Consider the following 17,303-nt stretch of genomic DNA (forward strand, 5'->3'; position numbering starts at 1 on the left):
CCTTCCCACCACAGGACCTTTGCACATGCTGTTCCAGAAAGAATTATGAAACACTTGTCCCCCTCATCTCCTAGAGTATTCCTCCTTATCCTTTAGATTATAGCTCAGTTGTCTGTCTCCCCAGGAAAATCTTCTCAGACCTCCCCCTGCCTACTGGCCAGGTACCTCTGTTGTATGTGATTAGAATCCTCATTTCAACTTTGCAGCACTGTTAAAATTTGTACTGTCGGCTCTCTGCTCCTCCGGTTCCACAGATAGCCGTCGCTTGCCTGTCATCGCCAGCCACATCCCTGAGACACCATGGGGAAGGTGAAGGTCGGAGTCAACGGATTTGGTCGTATTGGCCGCCTGGTCACCAGGGCTGCTTTTAACTCTGGTAAAGTGGATATTGTCGCCATCAATGATCCCTTCATTGACCTCAACTACATGGTCTACATGTTCCAGTATGATTCCACCCATGGCAAATTCCATGGCACTGTCAAGGCTGAGAACGGGAAGCTTGTCATCAATGGAAATCCCATCACCATCTTCCAGGAACGAGATCCCTCCAAAATCAAGTGGGGCGATGCTGGCGCTGAGTACGCGGTGGAGTCCACTGGCGTCTTCACCACCATGGAGAAGGCTGGGGCTCACTTGCAGGGGGGAGCCAAAAGGGTCATCATCTCTGCCCCCTCTGCTGATGCCCCCATGTTCGTGATGGGCGTGAACCATGAGAAGTATGACAACAGCCTCAAGATAGTCAGCAATGCCTCCTGCACCAGCAACTGCTTAGCACCCCTGGCCAAGGTCATCTATGACAACTTTGGTATCGTGGAAGGACTCATGACCACTGTCCATGCCATCACTGCCACCCAGAAGACCGTGGATGGCCCCTCCGGAAAACTGTGGCGTGATGGCCGTGGGGCTCTCTAGAACATCATCCCTGCCTCTACTGGCGCTGCCAAGGCTGTGGGCAAGGTCATCCCTGAGCTGAACGGGAAGCTCACTGCCAACGTGTCAGTGGTGGACCTGACCTGCCGTCTGGAAAAACCTGCCAAATATGATGACATCAAGAAGGTGGTGAAGCAGGCGTCAGAGGGCCCCCTCAAGGGCATCCTGGGCTACACTGAACACCAGGTGGTGTCCTCTGACTTCAACAGTGACACCCATTCTTCCACCTTCGATGCTGGGGCTGGCATTGCCCTCAACGACCACTTCGTCAAGCTCATTTCCTGGTATGACAATGAATTTGGCTACAGCAACAGGGTGGTGGACCTCATGTCCCACATGGCCTCCAAGGAGTAAGACCCCTGGACCACCAGCCCCAGCGAGAGCACGAGAGGAAGAGAGGCCCTCACTGTTGGGGAGTCCCTACCACACTGAGTCCCCCACCACACTGAATTGTTCCTCCTCACAGTTTCCATGCAGACCCCTTGAAGAGGGAGGGGCCTAGGGAGCCCCACCTTGTCGTGTACCATCAATGAAGTCCCCTGTGCTCAGCCAAAAAAAAAAAAAAAAAAAAAAATTTGTACTGTCAAGCTTATTCTGAGGAGGGTTTTGTTTAATGCCTATCTCCTCAGCAGACTATCACCTCCACGAGGGCTGAGGCTACAATGTTACTCCAGCACCTACTACATATTGGTACTGACCTGGCCCAAAATAGGCACTCACTATTTATTACATGTGGTTTTATACAATGTCCTGGAATTTTACATGTACACATAATCACACAGACCTAAGTACAGACACAGAAGTATATGTGCACACACACTACGTAATACCTATATTTTAAACATCTGAGTCTATTACCATCAAATTGAAAGAAAAGAAAGGTAGTGAAGAGCATCTTAGACAGACAACTCTGCCTAAAGATATGGGCTACACTCTACCCTTGGGAAGATTATACCTGCTTTTCTTCCATTTCTGTTGTTACTTTTAACCTGGATCAGCTCTCTGGGTTGTTCCCCTTTCTGTTAGAACTGTTAACTCTACATAATGAGGCCAGGAAAGAGGGCCAGGAGGGTCTGATTATCCCACTCTCCATGAAAAGCCTGGTTCACAGAGCATCTCAGACCTACCCCTGGGAGCCCCACCCTAGCACCACAGACTTCATCTTTTGGGTGACTTAATGGTAGATTTATGAGGGATATTGGATTCTATTTCCCAAGGGGATTGGGGATGAGCTTGCTGTCACTGCTATCAGCTTATTCTTGAGGACTTGGGATCAGGAAGATAACAGTGCCCAGTATCACCAGCTTCTCTCTAGGCCTCTGCGTTGCTTCCACAGAGAGAGGTCTGGCCAGCAATTTCTTGTCTTATGGAAATCTCTGAACCCCATCTCCTTGTTTCTGTCAAGGTATTTGTGAGATCACCTTCTTTCTCCTTTCCTCTTCTGTCTTGAGACCTCCAGGGGCCTGTTCTCTGCTCCTGGAATAGAGTAGGCACTCACACTTTTTTGATTCCATAATCTCATTTTTCTGATGAATGAATGAATGAATGACCAAATGAACAAATGTTTGCTGAAACCTACAGAATGTATCTTTACCTCCTCTATCATTATTGCCTTATAGGCTCTGGAGCCAGATAGACCCAGTTTTGAGTCAAGCTCTGTTCCTTTTCAGCTATATGACCTTGCCAAGTCGCCTAATGTCTCTGTGCTCCAATGTGTCCTCTGTAAAATGAGATCTGTTGAGGGATTAAATGAGATGATACTTGCCAGGGAGGAGCCCAGACCTGCGCATGTAGTGTAAGAAGTACTTCCTTCTCCACAATTAATTGGATACTGGACATTCACGGCAGCCTGGTGTCACTGCTTGACAATGTAGGATCATGGTTAAGAGCACTGGTTTCAAACATTTCCTTCTTGGATTGGTCCTGCCTAGTTGGACAGCCTTGATCAAGTCACGTAAGTTGCCCAAGATCACATAGCCAGAAAGGGACTGAACTATAATTCAAACGCAGAGTCTCTAGCCTTTCTACTGCACCACAAGGCTTCTGTTCACCAGAAAGGATGTAAAATATCAAGAAGTAGCTAAAACACTTCTGCCTTGAAGATGTTGTTTGGGAGAATGTGACTTCGGGGTCCTGCAGTTGGCTGCATGCTCGGTTCTGGTTCTTCCGGAGAGACTACGGAGTGCTTCCTGGGCTGCCCCTGCTGGGTTCCCAGGCTCTGCTCCTCTCCTCTCCCCAAGCCTTGAGTGGCTTGTCCCTGGCACCTATAAGCCTCTGTCTTGGGACCTGGAGCCCAGCCTAGCCCAGCTCAGCTTTGTGCATCAAGAGTTTTGAAGACAGGCAGCCTTTGTCAGCCTCTGTGGGATTCTCCCCTCACTTTCCCTGAACTAAGAAAGGCCAAGCCTGGGACTCCTCCATGATCAAAAAACTGCTCTGAGGATCTTCAAGAGGCTGGCAGAGGGGCAAGGCCTCCTTAAGTTCCCCTTCCCCCTTACCAGGCATCCATTAAAAATGCATGGCCCAGTGCCTGGTGTGCGCACAGAAAACAACAAGCACTAGGATTGGAATCAAGAGACAATTCAGGGGAAAACATGCTTTAGTCCAAAGACAAAATGACTCAGAATTTCCAGGTGATATTTTACATGCTTAAAAATGTTGGCAATGAATTAAAATGAAAAATACAACATCACGTGTTTGAGGCCCTTGTTCTCATCATAGCTTCATCCCAGCAGAACACGGATCTCTTCGGTGGTTTGGAGCGTGTGGCCGCCATATCTTCCAGGCATTCAGGAAGGGGACCTGGAAGAATCACAGAGGGGTCCTGTCCAGAATCAGACATCTGCTTCTTAAAGAAGCATTTCTGGAGACTTCCTGGAGTGTTTCTGATGTTTTAGTGCTGCCTGTCATTTGGGTTTGCAGCAGACCCTTCTGATCTCGACAGAATTCTGCTCTACTGTCATTTGTGAGCATGCTCCCCACACTGCACTGTGATTGTGTGGGTGTGTGCCAGGCACCATCAGAACTACCCGTTAGGGTTAGAACAGGAGCCAAAGTGCCCTCAACACTGGTCATGATTACCAGCTTAGTTTCTGTCCTTCTGGGATGCCCTTAGCCAGGGCATTTAACAGCAAGGAGCCAATAGGCCTTCTGGGGCTGGGTAAAGCCCCCCTTGCACTTTATTGTCTGTTCCACCTGTGGAGCCTCCTACAAGAATGCAGACAACTGGGGCTGTCCCAATGGTAGGTTGAAGTTACTGTGGGCCTTCTGTACAGCTCCCTTCCAATTGTGTTGGTGGCCCCACGCCAATGATCCCAGCAATGCTGTTCCTACAGCAGGCCTGGCAGGCTGTGGTGGGATGTGCGCTGGCGTCTGAAGACCCAGGCCTGGCAATGCTACTCATTCATCTCAGGGTAGGGCAAGGCAGAGACTGACCTGGCCAAGGGCTGGCAGCAGCACAGTGTGTTTGGTGGACAACTTGGCAGTGCTTCTGCCTACTCTCCATCCAGGTATTTAGCACATCCTGGGACAGAAGTTGCTCTCCCTTGGTTGGGGGGGGCACTCTCTGCTGCCATGGATCATGTAAAGGTCCTCTTGCCGAGGCCCTGCATCTTCATTTTGCAGTTCCTTTATTGCTAAATGAGGGAGTAGTGGTCACTATTGTGACTGTATCTCTTCTGCTTCTTGAGCAACACCCGGAGGTGGGCATCCTGATCAGGAGTGCCTATGCCTGGGAGAGCAGAAGATCTGGGTGTCATCCTTGGCTATTCCACATGTAAAATGCCCAGTGGTTAAGAGTTGGGGGATGGGAGCCTACTCTACCTTTATCAGTGACATGACCTTGGCCAAGCCAATCTGCATCTCTGCTCTGAGTGCCAATTCCCTCCGGTGTGAAAAAGACACCATAGTACTGCCCCTTGCGTGTTAGCAAGAGAAATAAAGAAGACCATACGCCCATGAGGCTCTGAGTTTGGTAGCTGTGATATATCAAGTATCTAAGTGAGATTGTAAATTTCCACCCATGAAAGGCTTCACCTGTGCAAAGAAAAAGGTTGCTTCGGTATGTCCCATGATGGCTCTATTCTTGCTCAGGAGTCTCTGCTCTGCTGGGGGAAGCAAGCTGACTGACAATTCCATGGTATCCTTTTAAAAGTCTTATCATGGAATACTCTGCAGCTATAAAAAAGAACGAGATTGTGTTCTCTGCAGGGACATTGACGTAGCTAGAGGCCATTATTCTCAGCAAACTAACACAGGAACAGAAAACCGAATGCCGCATATTCTCACTTATAAGTGGGAGCTAAATGATGAGCAAACGTGGACACATAGAGAGGAACCACAAACACTGGGGCTTTTCAGAGGGTGGTGGGCAGGAGGAGGGAGAAGATCAGGAAAAATAACTAATGTGTACTAGGCTTAATACCTGGGTGATGAAATTATATGTACAACAAACCCCCATTACACAAGTTTTCCTGTGTTACAAACTTGCACATGTACCCCTGAATTTAAAATAAAAGTTGAAAAAATGAAAAGAAATAAAATGTTTTTTTAAAAGTCATACCCGGATGTCAGTGCACACCTTCTGCGCAGTGCTTCCCCGGGGGCTTCCCCCTGCACACCCGGTTCTGCAGCCTCTCCCCAGCCGTTTCTGGGTGATATGGCCTGGCTCTGTGTCCCCACGCAAATCTCCTGTTGCATTGTTATCCCCAGTGTTGGAGGTGGGGCCTGGTGGCAGGTGATTGGACCACGAGGGCGCACTTCTCGTGAACGTTTTGGCACCTCCCCACATGTTGGTGCTGTATAGTGAGTTCTCACAAGATCTGGTTGTTTAAAAGTGTGTAGTACCTCCGCACCTCTCTCTTGCTCCTGCTCCAGTCATGTAAGATGTGCCTGCTTCCCCTTCCCCTTTCGTCATGATTGTAAGATTCCTGAGGCCTCCCCAGAAGCGGGAGATGCTTCTGCTTCCTGTAGAGCCTGCAGAACCGTGAGTCAATTAGACCTGTTTTCTTTATAAATTACCCAGTCTCAGGTATTTCTTTATAGCAGTGTGAGAACGGACTAATACACTGGGTTTTCACATCCCCACAGCCCTGGACATGGCACCGAGCCAAAAGCAGGGCTTTTCCTAGGCTTTCAGATGGAAGAAACCACCTTCCTGACATGCACCTCCTCCACATGTGGCCCTCAGGGGACTCTGATCCAGAGGTGGGAGATAAAACCCACTTGTCTCCCTTCTCCCTTTTTCTTCCCTTTTGCTGCTATTCCTTTCACCTGAAGCGTCATGGGAGGAACAGAGGGAAAGGGAGTGCTTTCCACCTCTTTTTTATCCTATTCTGAGTTTCTGCTACCCCAACATATAATTAAGTGGGCTTGCTTCTTGATGTGATAGTGGGAAATGTACCAGTCAGAATTCTACCAGAGAAACACACACACATATGCACACGCACACAGACATATATATACACACATGCACACATATTACACAGACATATACACACATGTATGTATATATGTATGTGTGTGTGTACATGTGTTAAATATATACAAAAAACAAGAAATAGCTAATGTGATTGTGGCTTATGTGATTGCTGGCTAGGCAAATTCAATATTTGCAGGCAGGCAGGCTGGAAACTCAGCCTCAAGACTGAAGCATCAAATCGTACCTCATCAGTCAGGGTTCCCCAGAAGAAAAGAATAGAATCAACTGTAGATTAGATAGATATTAATATATAGATAGATGGGTAGATAGGTAGATTTTAAGAAACTGGCTTATGCGATTGTGGGACTCACAAGTCTGAAATCTGCAGGACAGGCCGGCAGGCTGGAGACTCAGGCAGAAGTTGACCCTGCAGTCGTGGGGTTGAATTGCCTCTTCTCTGGGAAACCTTTGCTCTTCAGGCCTCTCAGTTGATTGTGTGAGACCCACCCACATCATCGAGGATGAGTCCACTTTATTTCAAGTCCACTGGTTGTAGATGCCAATCACAGCTACAAAATGCCTCATCAGCAACACCTAGACGGTGTTTGATGGAATCACCAGGGACTAGTGCCTGGCCCAGGTGACTCATAAACCTGACCACTGCAGGGACCAAAGGAATTTAGAAGAAAAGTCTTTTATCTTTTATCTGTAGATAAAGCGTAGATTTCAAGACTGTTTTCTGGTTGTGGACACAAATCCTATTTTAGGTATCGAAAGCTGATTCTATCTTTGTTATGTTCTTCCTGTAACTATTAGTCTTCTAGTTATTTCTGGAAGATTTCAGGGAATATTGCCTCTAGAATGTTGTGGATAGAATGTCACCCACAAGGAAATGTAAATGAGAAAAACACATTAATAAATTTTTAGTGGGACGTTTTGCCCAAGGAAGGACATTTTGTCTTTACAATTACAAATTTTTCCAGTGAAGAAGAAAAAGAAGAGAACAATAATGAAAGCAGTGAACTCACATTTGAAAACAGCATGAGGGTGGTGGGACTTGTCCCTGGGCATGGTGGGGATGGACCGTTGGAAAGGTGCTAGGAAGGCCATGTCTGGAAGGCGAAAGCTGGGAAAGAGACGAGGGGAGTGGAAGATGAAGAGCAAGGGCCATGCTGTCAGCCCTGCTTGGCACTTGGTGACCCCAGAAGGAATGCACCTGTTGCTTAAGGAGGCAGGTTTCACATCACTGGTGGCCAGAGTTGGGAGAAACTACTCAATTCCTATTTTTCTTCTTATCCAAGAGACAATCTCACACTGCAAAGGGTCCAGCTTGCATCACCAGGTAGAGATGGTCACTGGGAACAAAATGGTGAGGCAGAGAGGGGTGGGCATTGGCCTCCAGCTTCCCTTGCAGAGTTCTGCTTCCAGGGTCAGACAAAAATCGGTGTGGTCCTGGAAAGCTGGAGAAGGAAGCAAGAGGAAAAGGTCAATGTGGTCATCTGTGCACAGAAAACTTGGTTTTTGATGCTAGCCAATGTGGAGAAGGTTTTCTAAACCAGCTGCTCGGATGAACCTCCCTTGACCCACATTGCCTTCTCTTCTCTTGTGGACCTTTGCCCCTCAAACCAGGGGCTCCCTCTGAGCCAAGGCTCCCATCTGATACCTTGTTCCTTGCAGCCCAGCCAGTGCCAGGCCATGCCCAGAACTGGGGAACCAAGTGCCTGAACTTGCACGACATGCCCCACACCTAATGGTGAGGGTTAGAGGGGAGGAGAACAGCTAGTGTTATTGAGCACTGTTCTTCAAGTTTTGCACATACTGATTCTTCTTTTAAAATGTAATTTGATTGGAAAGGACATTTATTTTTTTTGATGATTAGCTTATTTAAAACAACATAACATTTTCAATTTTTTAAAAAGAGTTTTGTTGAGATAGAAGTCATATAACATACAATTCACCCATTTGAAATGTACAATTCACCCATTTGAAATGTACAATTCAGTGGTCTTTAGTATATTCACAGAGTTGTGCAACCATTGCCACAATCTTAGAACATTTTCATAATCTTTAAAAGAAACCCCATACACTTTAGCTATCACTCTCTGTACCTCCAAGCGCCACAGCCCCTCGTAACAATTCATCTACTTTTTATCTCTACAGATTTGCCTATTCTGGATTTTCAAATGAATTAAATTGTGTATGTGTGGACTTTCATGTCTGGTTTCTTTTACTTAACATAATGTTTTCAAGGTTCATCAAAGTTGTAGCATGTGTCAGTTTTCCCTTCCTTTTAATGGCTGAATAATATTCCTTTATATGCATAGACCGTGTTTTGTGCATCTAGCCATCTGTTGATGGACATTTGGGTGGTTTCCACCTTTTGGCTCTATGAGATAATAATATTATTTCCATTTGGCAGATGGAGAAACTGAGGCACAGAGAGGCTAAGTGGTGTGCTGACCTGCCCAAGGTCCCACAGCTAACAAGTGGTGGCTCCACAGTGTGAACCTGGGGGCTCTGGAGCCATAGCCCCAGTGCTTCACAGCTGCTCTGTGCTGTCCCTTCGCTCACAGACTGCATCCAAATCCCATGAGGCCCTGGGGTAGCTGGGTCTTTGCCGAGTCTTCCCATTGCTGTCTGCAGGCCAGGGTTGCCAGCGTGCCAAGTCTGTTCCCTTTGTCCCCAAAGGAGCTTTGCAGCCACAGCTACTCAGAAGGAGGCAGGGAGCATGCAGGGCAGGCCAAGGCTCTGCATGACATTTTGAAAGGGCCACACATTTCCTCATTTGTTGCTGCCCATGGGCCACATTATTGAGCGTGGTGCTGCATTTCCACAGAAGGCTCTGTGCCACGTGCCTCACATCTTCAGTGACCAGAAGATTTCAATTTACAGATAACCAGCAGATGCTTCGGCAGTCATGGCAAGGCTCCCAGATCTTCTAATAGGAAAGTCTCCACCTGTTGCTCTACAGGGAAAGAGAGGTGGAGAGAGGAGAAAAATCCACTTTAGAAGCAAAGAAACATAACTGGCCTGTGCTTGTAGAGGTGGCCTGTGGGCTGGAGCTTAAACCAGGCAGATGGGGGCAGGGTAGGTAAAAGCCTCCTGTATTCTGGGATTTGGAAAGCCTTGTGCCTAAATCAACAGCCCCATGAAGGCCGATCCTGAGCTCCTTTCAGACCAGGTCAGGTAACTCTGGGACAAATGAAACCTTCTGGGTGCGGGGCTGAGGCAGGGAAGGGCAGAGTGCCCCAATTTCAGGAACGCACAACAGCAAATCAGGACCCCACTTCCCCCAACCCAGGGCAGCCTTGGGTACCCTCTTCCTGATGGGCAGACTGTGTTACCACAGGTGGCAAGAACTCTCATAAAGATATCATTCTGGCTGGGCGCGGTGGCTCAAGCCTGGAATCCCAGCACTTTGGGAGGCTGAGGCAGGCGAATCATGAGGTCAAGAGATTGAGACCATCCTGGCCAACATGGTGAAAGCCCATCTCTACTAAAAATACAAAAAAAAGAAAATGAGCTGGGCGTGGTGGCGTGCACCTGTAGTCCCAGCTACCCAGGAGGCTGAAGCAGAAGAATTGCTTGAACCCGGGAGGCGGAGGTTGCAGTGAGTGGAGATCGCGCCACTGCACTCCAGCCTGGCACCTGGTGACAGAGCAAGACTCTGTCTCAAAAAAAAAAAAAAAAAAGCTATCATTCTGTGTGTGTGTGTGTGTGTGTGTGTGTGTCTTGCCACATTATCTTCACCTCCAATTTTTTCAAGCAAGGAGGCTAGTCTGACTTCTTCAGGTACCCTTGCCTCAGGGAAGATTTGGAGAAGAGGCGACAGTGCCACTTTCCTTCCTATCATTGGAAAAGCACATTGAAGCGATGATGATGATTGCTGGGGTGGGCCAGGCAGGGGCCGTGGGCAGAGGGAAGCGACAAGGAGGGGGGGCTTACACTTTGGTGGGTCTCAGGTATCTGTTCGAGGCTCCTGCCACTTTCTTTCTTCTTCTTCTTCTTTTTTTTTTTTTGCAAAACTGAACTTTAATGATAGATTATTTTACACACATGCATTTGGTACTGAAAATGGAAAGATGACTGGTATGGAGTAGAAGATTTACCCTATAGCGATTGTGTGTTACCTAAATGATACAACGTAAAATCACTAACATTCATTTCCACATCCCTTGGCCCAACAATCTTCTGCTTCATACTCGTAATACCAGGTCTCATCTCATTATTGAGTTTACAATCTGAATATACATATGTGACATGCCAAAGAATGGTCAGTTTGTGAAATGGAACGAAGTACATTAAAATCCAGGAGGCATCAACTTTAAGTTGTAGATAACATGGAAGGGAGAAAGACAGATATGAGGTGGGAAAAAGCTTCAATTTCAGAAACCTACCAGCTTTACCCACAGTGATCCTAAGACTGCTAGTGGAAAGTTTTGGTACTGGCACTGATGTTGAATCAAATGTGCTGCCAGTAAGATTCCTTGGCATAATTCTGCATCTTGTTGCTCCTTGCTGATTCTTCATCATTTTCAGTTCCTGGGAAATTATTTTTGCAATGCAATATGGACACCAATACCTGTTTCCAGGCTGATCTCCATCTTATGAGCAAGACAAATCTTTAACTCTAAATCTCAGGCCCCTCAGAGTTTCTCTTTGGGGAGAAACACCAAGTCTCATTTCTGCTTCTTTTTCTGTTGGATCTTTTCTAAGTCCTGCTGTTGAAATAGCTCTTCTAGTACAGGGAAATTGTAGTTAGTTAGTAGTAGGGCTGATGGTCAAATTACTGAAGCCCTTAATTGGCATTCCTGAGGAGGAAGGATGAGAGGGTGGTTTCCTCACTCTAAGGTTCAAAGGACAATTCATAAAATGATGATATTCAAAATTAAATCTCAATTTATTCTGATAATGTAAATGCTGAGTAAGGATTCAAAATAACAGTGTTTCATCTAATGGCCTCTTTTGTTGGATTTTCTCTTCACTGTCCTGCTCTGGGGACAGACCTTCTGTTGGAGGGTCGAGTTACTGAGGCCCTCGCTCAGCATTTCTAAGAAGGAAGAATGAGGAGCTGTGGTGGTTTCCTGAGAATTTTCTTTTGAGGATATCTGGGAAGGTTCAGGAGCCAAGACTGGGTTAAACTTCCGTGGTCAGTCAGTGGAGGTCGAGTCGCAGCCTGAGACTCCTCTTTGATCTTTAGATGTGAACAGGAAGGTTGATACGGTTTGGCTGTGTCCCCATCCAAACCTCATGTCACATCATAATTCCTGATGTTGTAGGAGGGATCTGGTGGGAGATGATAGGGTTATGGGGGCAGATTTCCCCCTTGCTATTCTTGAGATAGTGAGTTCTCATGAGATCTGGTTGTTTGGAAGTGTGTAGCACCTCCCGCTTTGCTCTCTCCTGTTCCACCATCGTAAGACGCGCCTGCTTCCCCTTCCCCTTCTGCCATGATTGTAAGTTTCCTGAGGCCTCCCAGCCATGCTTCCTGTACAGCCTGTGGAACTGTGAGTCATTTAAACCTCTTTTCTTCATAAATTACCGTCTCAGGTAGTTCTTTATAACAATGTGAGAACAGACTAATACAAAGGTGATGCCTGAGGCTCTCAAATTGGTACAGGTTGGCCTGGAAAGAATTCCAGCCTAGTCTGGGCAGTGGAAACCAGACTTCCAACACATGGTAAGTCCTGCATGCTTTTTAACAGCTGCATAATACTCCATTGAATGGCATTAAGCAGTCCCTGTTTTGGACACAGGAATTTTCTGTTTTGGCTAGGTCAAACAATGCTGTGATCCACAACTTTGTGCACATATCTTTGAATGCCCATGCAAGTTTTCTCTATAACAGGTTCTTATCATGTGAAAAGCCAAACCAGTTCACCTCAATCCTGGAGCTTAAAATTATACTGCAATTAGATAGGCAGTAGGAAAAAATAGATTATCTTTGAGGTTAGGTCCCAGGGCAGGTGTATGTATCAAAAGCTCCACAGGTGATTCCAATACACAACCAAAGTTGTAGCTGTCCCAAGAATGACCAGACTGCGCCTACAACAGTTACCTGTGTTTGGCCTCCAATCAGCAGTGAAGGAGAGAGCGGGCCTGTGTCCTGATGCTTCATCTGCATTGGCTATTATCAGTTGTTACACTGGGGACTAATTGAATAGAAATAACATGACAGGGCATCATTGGTCTTACTGGCATTCTTTTCATTATGAGGGAGGTTTAAGCTCCTCTAAGTGTTCATTGGCAATTTGTATTTCTCCTATTAAGTGACGGTTCATGTCCTTTGTTCATTTCCTCCTTACTGGGTGATTCATCTTTTTCTTGTTGTTTTGAAAGAGCTCTGCTTCTATTTCTTATGTAGTACATACAAATGAATAAATGTTTATCAAGGCAATTTAAGAAGATGAAAATGAAAACAATTTAAAACAGAACGGTTTTGAAAAATTACAGGGTTAATTCAGGCGAGCAAAACAGCTGAACAACGGGTTGAGTCAGTTTTTGCAAAATGTTGTCAGAACAGGTGAGCTATTCTGTTTGGTTGTTTTATTTCATCTACTTATCTACCATCTCTCTATCCATTCACGAGTAGCTGTTGAATTCTTCCTCTGGTTTTGTGTTTAGTTACACTGGCTTCAGAAAAGTGGTTGCAGGAAAATTAAACGCCATCCGTCTTCCTTCTCCCAGATACAAAGTTGGTCTCTGGCTGTTTTCTTCCACCTCACATTGCTGAATTTGTACTTGAAAAGTACCTCTGTATTTAAAAATTATCTTCCCCTAATATTTTATTATGAAAATTTCCAAATCTTTACAAAAGTGTGAAGAAATGTACAGTGGATTCCCATAGACCCCAACCCTAGATTCTACAATTAACATTATACCCTACTTACTTTATCACCTGTCTATTTCTCTACCTATCCCTCCATCCATTCATCAACCATCTTTGTTTATTTAACGAAAGCAAGTTCCAGGCATCAGTGCATTTCACCCCTAAGCACTCCAGCAGATCATTAACTAGAGTTCAATATTTGTTTCAGATTCTTCTATTGTAGGTAAAATTTACTTACAAGCAGATGCCCAGATCTTGAGGAAACCATTCTCCGAGTTTTGGCAAACACACACCTGTACTCGTGTAGCCCATATCCCTATCAAGATATAGACCTTACTGTTACCCCAGAAACTTCCCTTTAGCCCCTTTCCAGTTGACCCCCATTGTCATCTAGAGGGTCCCTATGTTGATTTTTTCCACATAGATTATTTTTCATTGTTCTGGCACTTTATATGAATGGAATCATATAGTATATACACTTTTGTGTCTGGCTTCTTGCTCTCAGCATAAAGCATTTGATATTCATGCATACTGTAGCGGGTGTCAGTAGTGAATTTCTTTTAATTGCTGAGAAGTATCACTTTTTATCGATGAATACTTTTACATTGTATGAACATACCAGAGTTTGTTTATCCATTCTACTAATAGACACCTGGACTGTCTGCAGTTTTTGGCTATTACAAATAAAATTGCTATGATTTTTTTTTCTTTTATTTTACATGTGCAAGTTTGTTACATGGGTAAATTGCATGTCACAGGGGTTTGGTGTACAGATTATTTCACCCAAGCAATAAGCATAGTACCCGATAGGTAGTTTTTGATCCTTACCCTCCTCCCTCAAGTAGGCCCCATGTCTATTGTTCCATTCTTTGTGTCCATGGGTACTCAGTGCTTGGCTCCTACTTTAGTGATAACATGAAGCATTTGGTTTTCTGAAATTCTTGTATTCATCTTTTTTGTAGACAATCCACTACTTCTATTTTTAAATATTAGGAACAATAGCCTCTGTGTGTCACGCATTGCAATTTTTTTCTCTAATTCTGCTGTTCATCTTGTAACTTCCATGGTGTTTTTCTGTGTGGAAGCTTCTTACTTTACATGGGCAATTTTATCATTCTTTTATGGTTTCTGGGTTTCATGTCATGATTGGAGAAGCTTGATCTACCCTGATACTATAAAAATATCCACCTTGGTGGTTTTTTTGTTGTTGTTTTTTGATACAGAGTCTTGCTCTGTCACTCAGGCTGGAGTGTAGTGGTGCGATCTCAGCTCACTGCAACCTCCACCTCCCGGGTTCAGGCGATTCTCCTGCCTCAGCCTTTCAGTAGCTGGGATTACAGGCACCTGCCACCATGTTGGGCTAATTTTGTATTTTTAGTAGAGATGGGGTTTCACCATGTTAGTTAGGCTGGTCTCGAACTCCCGACCTCGTGATCCGCCGACCTTGGCCTCTCAAAGTGCTGGGATTACAGGTGTGAGCCATTGTGCCTGGCCTTTTTTTTTTTTTGAGATGGAGTTTTGCTCTTGTTGCCCAGGCTGGAGTGCAATGGTGTGATCTCAGCTCACTGCAACCTCCGCCTCCCAGGTTGAAGCAATTTTCCTGCCTCAGCATCCTGAGTAGCTGGGATTACAGGCACCTGCTGCCACGACTGGCTAATTTTGCATTTTTAGTAGAGACAGGGTTTCTCCATGTTGGTCAGGCTGGTCTCGAACTCCTGAGCTCAGATGATCTGCCTGCCTTGGCCTCCCAAAGTTTTGGGATTATAGGCGTGAGCCACCGCACCCAGCCCCCTTGTTTTCTGATAGTGCTTTCATGTGTTATTTTTTCTGTCTCACTCTTTGAATCATTTGAATGTATGTTAACGTTAGGAGTGAGGTAGAGGACCCAGTTATTTTGTTTAAATGACTAGCCAGTTTTCCCAGCACCAGGTATTGAGTATCCCTCACCGATGTGAGATGCTACCTTTCTCACAGTCTCAAGCCTCATGTGCACTTCTATTTATTTCCCTTCCACTTCATTCACGTCTTTTGCAGTGTCCACAACCATATTGTTTTAAATAGCTTCATGATATGTTTTAATATTTGGTAGTGCTACAACCCTTTCGTGGTTCTTCTCCTTTGCTTCCTCTTCTCCTCCTCCTCCTCCTTTTCCTCTGCCTTCTTTTTCCTCTTCCTCCTTCTTTCTCCTCCTCTTCCTTCTTTCTTTTTGGAAATTTCCTGGTTATTCTTGTTTTGTAGTCTTCCAGATGAATAATTTTGAATCACTTTGTCATGTTCCAGAAAATAATACTGCTAGAATTTTTATTGTGATCACAGAAGTTTTACAGATTCATTTGGGGGAAAAAAAACCATCTCCCAGAATACAGAAGGGACGAGGGAAAGACAAACGTCAAGGGTAACTCCCAGCTTCTGGACTTGGAGACCAAGAGGATTTGGGGCACCAGGAGCAGGACCGGGAAGTGTGATGCCTGCCTTTCACTGAGTTGGAGGATATCCGGACTTGGGGGAACCATGAAAAGTTTGGCTCAGACCTGAGTTGGAGATGTCTATGGGCAGTCCACAGGGAGAAACCCTGGAGGAAGAGGCCCGCCTTACACCTCCCTCATTCATTCTGAGGTCCATTCACCACATGGACACTGAAGTGGCCCAAAGCTTCCCTTGTTGGATCAGGATAGTCTCCAGGGCCCTGTGTGGTCTGCACACCTCCCCACCCCCTCTCCGGCCTGCCCTCCTCTTGCTCACTGGACCCCACCCACCAGCCTACTTCTAGTCCTCCCGACATTCGCACTTGCTGTCCCCTCTCTGCCTGGAACATCCTAGCTCTTTGCATGGCTTGCTCCTTTGCATCTTTTAATTGAAGTGCAAATGTCACTCCTTCAGATATGTCTTTCCCAAATACCCTAGCTGAAGAGGATGGCTCCCCAGCTTCCCACCAGCCCTATCATACCGGGACTCCCCCGCTTGCTTGCTTTCTCTCTGCCCGCTTTGTGTTTTTTCTGTAGACCTTGATACAACTTGTTACTGTTTTATTTGTTGATGTGTTTACATCATTTGTGCCCCTGTGATGGTTAGTTTTATGTGTCAACTTGGCCAGGCTATAGTGCCTGTTCATCAATCAAACACTGATCTATGTGTAGCTGTGAAGGGATTTTGTAGCTGTGATTAACAGCTACAATCAATTGACTTTAAGTAAGGAAGATTATCCTGGAGAATGTAGGGGAAGGGCCGGACCTCAGCCAATCAGTCGAAAGGTGTTAAGAACAAAGCTGAGATTTCCCTGAGGAAGAAGAATTTCTGTTTGTGGACTGCAGCATCAGCTCCTGCTTGAGACGTTCCACGCTGCGTTTCCTGACAGCCTGTCCTATGGATTTTTGACTTTCCTGGCCAGGTTTTTCCTCTCCCTTGACCCCCCAAAACCATATATATCTCCTGCTGGTTTGTTTCTCTGGTGTAATCCTGAGGGATGAAGACTCCTCCCTCCCAGATCACTCTGGGAGAGGTTCGGGATCATGTCTGGGGATCATGTCTGTCTATTTCCGCAGCCTGGCACTGAACAACCACACATTAGGAAGCCAGTCATATGTGCTTCTTCAGAACCTCATGTCCATTGCCAGACCTCCCTGGCTTTTGTGGCTGAAGGACAAGTGAGAGATAGTAGCTTACGCATAGACCTTGGCCTTCAGGCCCCCAGGGGCCCGAGACTGCTGTAAGGGAGGAGGGAGCCCCTGAGGTCTCACACACCTCCCTGGGGATCTGGCACTTTCCCTTGCGGTTGGCCTCAGAGCTGAGGGAGGGGGAATTATTGGGTGGGTTGTAAAGGGAGCACCTCCCCACCTAGCAATCATGTTTTTGTTTTTGTTTTTTTTTCTGCACCTCTCGTAGGGAGTACTTCAGGCCTCCACCTTCCACTCTTCAGGAGTCACAGGCAGCTGAGTGCCTTCTGCACCACAGTCCTCTCAGGGAAGACCTTGCAGTCAGAAAGAGGGGCCTGTGAGGGACCCCAGACAAGCCTGTTCTTGAAGCAGGATGAAGGTGAACTCTTCCATGGGGGGCATCCAGCAGGCTCGAGGCTCTGTTACTCTTTCTTCAAGGGGCCTAGAGAGCTTCAGCCCATCAAAAGACTCAGTC

General features: G+C 46.1%; 1 pseudogene; it reads left to right on the top strand.

Annotated features, from left to right (window-relative positions):
- The first annotated feature begins 270 nt into the window (after positions 1-270).
- Positions 271-1,455, top strand: LOC105734495 (glyceraldehyde-3-phosphate dehydrogenase-like; annotated as a pseudogene).
- The last annotated feature ends 15,848 nt before the right edge of the window (positions 1,456-17,303 follow it).

Source organism: Aotus nancymaae, unplaced genomic scaffold, assembly GCF_030222135.1.
Source record: "Aotus nancymaae isolate 86718 unplaced genomic scaffold, 86718_ANA_hifiasm-v0.15.2.pri h1tg000004l, whole genome shotgun sequence".
NCBI classification, from domain to species: Eukaryota; Metazoa; Chordata; class Mammalia; order Primates; family Aotidae; genus Aotus; species Aotus nancymaae.